Genomic DNA, 7288 nt, shown 5'->3' with positions numbered 1-7288 from the left:
GGTCCCCGGTACGGGCGCGACACCAAGGGTTGCAATCCCGTTACCAGTCAGTAAAAAAAAATACAAAAAGGAAAAAAAAAAAAAAGAAGACTTTTTGAAATTTACCTCCGTCAGGGTATGATAAAAACTAAAATTAAGAAACATTAAGAACTACATTTAAGAAATCTTTATAGGACATAAGCATTATTTAAATATTCTTAAATTTTACAAAGCCATGATGCAGAGTACACAAAATAATCAATGGAAGCACACAATATCAGAGCTTACCTCTTCGATAAGTAGAAAACTAACACAGGATATAACTAAGGCCTAGAGCAAATTAATTTTCCATCCATACAATCAATTTAATGTTACCTTCCCCCAATTATTCTTAAGAAAAACTTCATTCCTTGAGTTACCCACATGTCTGCCAAAAACTACATTAATATCAAATACTCTTCTGTTATAACTATTTTTTTGACCTCCAAGAAGTTTCCAAGTCTCAAGGAACATTAAATTTAATCATTGAAAAATTATTTCTTGCAATTATTGCCTTATATTCATACAGCTATTCAAAATTTTGTAAATATATTTTCCCCATCATTTTATCTGACCCTAACAGTAATTCTGGAAGACAGGCAAGATAACTGAGACACAAGGGTGTTAAAGTGGGTTTTTCCAAAAGCATATACTCACTAACTAAACATCTGTACGAATCTACCATATGTATGGAGCTAAGATAGTGCTGAGGGGGTTCAAAGATGAAAAAACTGCAGTCCTCATCCTCAAGAAGCTTATAACCTAGTCATGGAGAAAGGCTTGTATAGGAATACCTGGTTTAAATTAAGTGGAAGTAGCAGTTGAGCTGGCACTTAAAAGATAGTGAGAAGGCAATGAAGGAAAAGGGAACAACAAAATAAAGTCAAGATAAAGCTAGTGTGTTAAGGGAATCCATCTAATTAATTCATAGTAGGTAGAACTGGGACTGCTACTCACTTCTCTTTGCACTATACCAAATACCTTAATTACTAAAGTATTACTTTTAAAATTGTTGAGAGAAACACCATTTAAGTAGTGGTATGCAATGGTGGCAGCAGCTAGGGAGAGGAGCAGTGATGACGATGCAAGAACAAGTCCCTTTAGGACTGGTCAAAACTAGGGTCCAAATGAGGTCTGTGAAACACCATTTAAGTAGTGGTATGCAATGGTGGCAGCAGCTAGGGAGAGGAGCAGTGATGAAGATGCAAGAACAAGTCCCTTTAGGACTGGTCAAAACTAGGGTCCAAATGAGGTCTGTTGTCCAATCACTTAGGAATGGTCCCACCCAGGCTGTCAGTGTGAGACTTCTGTGTGGTAAGCAGTAAAGGGTGCAGAGGATAAGAGCATGGATTGTGGAAGGGGGCAGAGCTGGGCTCATCCATCCACTCCACAAACATCAGCTGAGCACCAACCACGTGCCAGGCACCATTCTAGACTCGGGAGAATATAGCAGTGAAAAAAAAAAAGGCTCTGATCTCACTGGCCTCACTCTCCAGTTGAGTGTAGGAGATGAATGACAAGTAAGGAAATAAACACATGTCAGAAAATGATAAGGACTATAAAGAAAAACAGGTAAGGAGTAAGAGGGATAGAGAATGATATGAGACTTTGGGAAAGATATGTAACTTCTCTGAACCCCAGTTTTCTCATCCATAAAATAAAGGTAAGACTACCTACCTTAGAAGGTTGAGATAATGCATATAAAGTGTCTTGTATAGTGCTGGCACATAGAAAGCACTAGAAAAGGTCAACTCTTACTTTTACATAACTGGAAAGGAACTATCCCAAGAGGCAATGACCCTCAGGGTAGGCTTTGCTTACCCTGAGGTAAAGCTACAGTAAAGGTACTCTGCTTTAGAGAAAGGGATAAGAATATTTCACTGAAATGCAATCAGAAAGAGAAGAGAGAGCTCTGGGAGGCCTCCAAATAGTTATGCTAGGTTAAACTCTAATTAACTGTGTTTTAATAAGTTATATCAATAAAATGTACCATCTTATCTAAGACTGTTTGTTAATGTACATTTTGGGAAGACTTCTTAAAATGTTCATTTGCACAAGGTAAACAATCACAGTTTTAGAACTTCACAAGAGAAATTTTTAGACTGGGAATAGATGTATAAGAAAGCATCACTTTGATATCCAGTTATGGTCTTCACAGAGTTAAAATTTTTTTTAAAGAAAAGACATAATATCTTAATAAATCACTATTAAAGCAAATATAAATCTTCTACCTATATTAAACGTAGTTTGATGTTTTTTAAGTTTGACTTTTTAAATTTCCACAGTCAAGTCATTGCTGTATGATGTAATTGTTTCAACAGCTGTTTTCAGGTCTTAAAAAAAAAATACTATTCCTTTCCTTGATTCCATGGGTTTGCAGTATGTCATTTAACCTGGCATGCTTTTAAGCTGGAGATGCTATGGAGTTCGACCATGCATCTCAAGCTTCCTAAGACATAACTTAATACAGCTTTTAAACATTTGAAATTCCAACTTTTTGCTTTAAAAATATTTAAAATTCATAAAGAAATTTTGTTATGCTTTCTGTTCTTTGTTGTTGGATTTATAAGACTAAGGAACATAAAAATTAAAACTAATTTATTACAAGTAATATAGGATTTTTAATGTCCATTTAAGATGTTGCTTGTTTATTGTACATGTACTTTAAAAATACATTTATATACATAACATAGCTTTCTAAGAGCTTTTCAGGTTTAGATAATGCATTTCATCAACAGGTTTTAGATTCTGACTCTAACCCTCAAACATGTGGTAACCTAGTATCATACATCTGTTATTTGCAAACTGAAAGGAATCCAAGCAAAGCACTGTATCCTAAAAAAACATGAGACAAGCAGAGAAAAGAAGGAAAAGTTTCCTTGGTAGCTCCATAGTGGAGTAAAGCATCTCAAACTCTTCATTCTGACCAACTATGCATGGCACAGGCCATATACATGAAATTATGGTGTTCTTCTATAAGATGAATAGACAGCAGAATGACTTTTAATTGCCTGGGTTTGGATTTTTCTACATGCAGATAGATTGGTTTCCTATAAACTGTGCATTTAAAAATAAAATTAAAAAGGAAATAAATGGAAAAATGTTTAATACAAGTACATGAAGGAGACTAACCCAGGGTCCATGGACAGGTGACTGGGTTTATGTGAAAACCCTGAAACATTATGCAAATTATTTTCATACAAGTAGAACTTCGGAGGGAAATAGGTGGTCACAGTCATCAGTGTCTTAAAAGGGTCTGTGGCTCCCAATTATTTAAGAATCCTTGACTTAAAAGATATCTCAGCCCCATGTGCAAGTGACTCACATTCTCTGAGTTGTTTTTCTAGCAGTAGTGGTGAAATGTTAGGAGTTTCTCTCCTATTAATTGTGAATGCCTTATTCTCCAAAGGGAACTCAATTGCAGCACTTAACAAAATGCACTATAATTATGTGTCCACTTCCACTGGATAATGTATTCCTTAAGAGCACCAACAGGGACTTACAGTCCTTGTCTCCTGAGTGGCTGGGACAGCCGGTACACAATAAGTATCTGTGACCTTATCATCTTGTATTATTGTTATTAGCTTGTGCATCTGTCATGTCTTATTTACCTCTGCATTCTACAACTCTGTGGAATGATGCTGCGCACATAGTGGGACTTGAAAAAATTGCTGAACCAAGTTGATTTGTTTCTGCCTAGAGAGTCTGTGGTTTCTCTTGGCTAACAGCTTGCTTAGATTCATGCTGACCTGATCTTGTCTTTAAAATCAGCCCTGAGTTCCACCAATGCAGTTGTTTTCCAGCTGTCTGTGAAAATGTTATAATATTTCAGCTGTGTTTTATTGAGTTCTTGAAGCATTTTTCCTGTCCACCCTGGGCTCATCCACTTTTGCTTCAATTCCTTGTGTAAGCAGCTGCTAAACTATCCTGCTGTATTCAATTCTCCTCACATACTTAACCCAGCCCAGCAGATTTTGCAACATCATAGCTTCAGTGCTTGGGAACAAATACTACAAGTCTTAATGAAAAAGGTGTCTGGTCACTTGATGTTAAATATAGTAAGTAATATTTTATTTACCTCTGCTTTCCAGAATTAGTCATTATCAAACATTTCTTTCCCTACTTTCATGTAGAAAGGGTGATTTTAAATGTTACAGTAGTCTTACCCCCAAATATGTTTTAGACATACAAATCCTATTACATTTTTTGAGTTTACTATTGCTTCAGTTTTTCAAGTGAGTTGACAAATGCTTATTAAAAATTTATAATTCAAGATAAAAATAAAGCAGTTCCTATAGGAAGAATAAATGTACCAGCACCTGTAAAAACAACTCCAATTCTTTTTCCTCTAAAAAGCAGTAGTTAATATGAAAGATTTGTTTCTTCTTATGCCAGGTTCCAGCTGCTTCACTTTGTTTAAAACTGACTTCAAAGTTTAAACACTGTCCTGTCCCAACAAATAACCTTCCCCAGATGGAGTTATCTCAAGTACTATCCTCAGTGCTCTGAATACCACACCTGCAGCCTTTTAATTCAGCATTTTATAAACTTTCCAAAGGGAAATGATAGATTTTTTTTTATCCCCTAACTTATACCTTTTGGAGAGCTGAGTTCAGTGCATGAAGGGAGTTCTATACCTAGGGTGAATTTATAGACACTATTGAATCATTAAAAATTGGCTTTAGTATTTCTACTGTGCTGATTATTATGAGAGAAAGAAATCATAAGGAAATGAAAAAATATAAACAGCTTCAAGTCCAAGAAAATCTTACCTGTAAATACAGATGCTAAGTACAAATTGGGCTCAGTTTGTGTCTGATCCATATCATCTGGTGAACCTACATTAGAAAATTATTTTCTTCAGAAGAAAATCACTTAAGCATAGAAATAATCATGATTCATTCTTAGTCACCAAAAAGAACACAAACCAAATACACTCCCACAGTTACTCTCATAAAGCCAGGTAAACAGAAGACTAATTTAGTGGCCTTAATGTAAAGAAGGAAGTTAAACAGCTGAATTTTAATGACTGTCAATAGAAAAATACTTTACCTACTGGACTATTATCTTTATGCATCAAAGATGAGGGAAAGGAGGAAGCAAAGGATCATGAGAGAATTTGCAATATATATTAAATAAAAGAAACTCATGGGCCATTTCTTCCATGGTTAAAAGTTTTCACAGATTCTCTTACCTAAGGATTTAATCACTACAAAAAGAAGTTTAGAATCTCCCTTCTCCCTAGGCCAGCCTGGGTCATAATGCTCAAAACAATCTGTGTGAAACAACCAATAAAGTTGTCAAGGAGCACAGAAAAGCAATACACTACTAACCCAAAGCAAAATTTTAAAATTAAAATGAAATAGGCTGAGGGAAACACTAGAGAATTAGAAAAGAGAGAAAAGTTAAATAACTAAAGAGAAATCTGTGGCACATATCATTTTCAGGCCAACAAGATGCCCATACTGTTAACCTGTGCTCTAAACTACAGTCAATCACTAACCATCTTCTTGGGGCAGTGTCATATGGAAAAAAATTATAATATGATATAATCAGTATTCCTTCTCTAATTTTCTGTAAGATAAAAGTCAGTCATCTCTCAAGCTACTTGTGTTTTATAAAAATTTCAAGTGGATTTTACAAGTAAGATAATTAAATGATGAAGATTATAAGCATTACATATTTCATTAAACTGAACACTAGAGACAAACATTCATGTTAAACTATTGTAGTTATACTGTAGAGAACTTATAAAAATTAAGTTTGTTAAAATGAAATGCAATACGGATCAATGAAGAAAAAAATCAAAGCTTAAAAAGAGTTGTTTTAGAAGAAAATGTAGTTTCATAAGGAACGGATTGTAGACAAACACAAGAGGCTTGTGTATTTGATATCTACAAAAAGACCAAAATTGAACACCTAACTTTGATATAGTTTCTAAAAATCTTTAAATACATTAAAAGTGCTTACTGTGATGTTAATTATTAGAGGCTATCTATGTTTACTTCCCACTCTGTCTCTTAAGTTTCCAAGAGTTAGGGAGAGAAGTTACTGCGTGGTCCCTCCTGCTTACTGGAGCTGCCTTTCAGATTCTACACAGCACATATAGTACAAACAAAGGTATCAGTACCACCACAGAGGCTTCTGCCATTGAAGAACCATTTGTTTGTAGCAAGTAAAATTAAGTGGCAGTCTTTTCTGAGTCTCAGGTTCCTCAAATGTAAAATGAGAATATTACTTGCCTAACTGGGTTGATTAAGGATCTTAAGAGTAGGTCACATATTGGAAGTGTACATAAATGGTAACTATTACATATTGTTGTTGCTGTTATTGTAAAACATAAATAAAACTCTCCTCAACCAAACCTGGGGGAGAATCTTGATTTCTGCAATGGTATTTCCTAACAGTTTGTTTTTTTTTAAAAAAGCCACTATCTTAACATCAAATTTGACTATTTGTAATTTACTCTTGTAACTAGTAGTTTCATAACTCTCACTTGTTGAATGATGGGGCTTACCAGAAGGATGACTATTGTGCTCTGCAACTGAAGATTAAAGAAGAAAACACAACCTACAACCAGGTCAACACAATTTGAAAACAGCTTATCAAGTTTGTAGATTCATATACTTCCTCATCCTGCTGCTCAAAATTGAAGAAATGTAATTCTCACTGGTATGTAAGTCAAAGGATGAGAAGAGAAAAATTCTTATTAGGGCTTCCGGTCAAGATAGTGGAATAGATGATCCCCAGCATCATTCTCTCCCACAAATCAACTGATTTACAACTATTAAAAAGCAATAACAACCAAGCTGAGGCTGCTAGAGCTCAGGGAAAGAGGACGAGAGACCTATGGAGTTCATGAAGGCAGGAGAAGCTGCAATGAAAGAAAGGTCAGCTCTGACCATTTTGAGACCTGGCTGCTTTAAGGCTGGAGGTGGTGACTCATGGAGAAAGACCTGGCAAAAGCCACAGCTGTGCCCTTCATAAGACATTGCTTGGAGGTGGCAGCGGAGAAGAGGGCCTTGGTGGCTCCCAGGCCAGCAAGACCACTAACAGGGTTCCCGTGGACCCACATAGGAGCAAGGAGAACAGGCAACTTTAAAAAGAAGCCACTCAGAGGCCAGTGAGTCATCACAAGGGACCAGCACATGGCCTATCCTATGGGAAGTGTTTGGAATGTGGGTGGTTGGAGAGATGGGCCAACCAGGGGGAACACTGGGGCACAGAATGGACATCTGGTCTGCCCCCTCAATCAGAGTAAAACCACTCA

The 7288-nt window shown here is 36.1% G+C and overlaps 1 long non-coding RNA gene across 1 annotated transcript in view; it reads right to left on the bottom strand.

Annotated features, from left to right (window-relative positions):
- Window positions 1-4944, bottom strand: part of LOC103593205 — a 5958-nt gene extending 1014 nt beyond the window's left edge. Inside the window, exon 1 of the long non-coding RNA XR_550722.1 lies at window positions 4791-4944. This is a non-coding gene — a long non-coding RNA (uncharacterized LOC103593205). The remainder of the gene's footprint in view (window positions 1-4790) is intronic.
- Between the last annotated feature and the right edge of the window lie 2344 nt (window positions 4945-7288).

The sequence above is a fragment of the Galeopterus variegatus genome, unplaced genomic scaffold, assembly GCF_000696425.1.
Source record: "Galeopterus variegatus unplaced genomic scaffold, G_variegatus-3.0.2 Scaffold1300, whole genome shotgun sequence".
NCBI lineage: Eukaryota > Metazoa > Chordata > Mammalia > Dermoptera > Cynocephalidae > Galeopterus > Galeopterus variegatus.
Note: the sequence above shows the minus strand (reverse complement) of the source record. Positions and strands in the feature narration are given on the sequence as shown.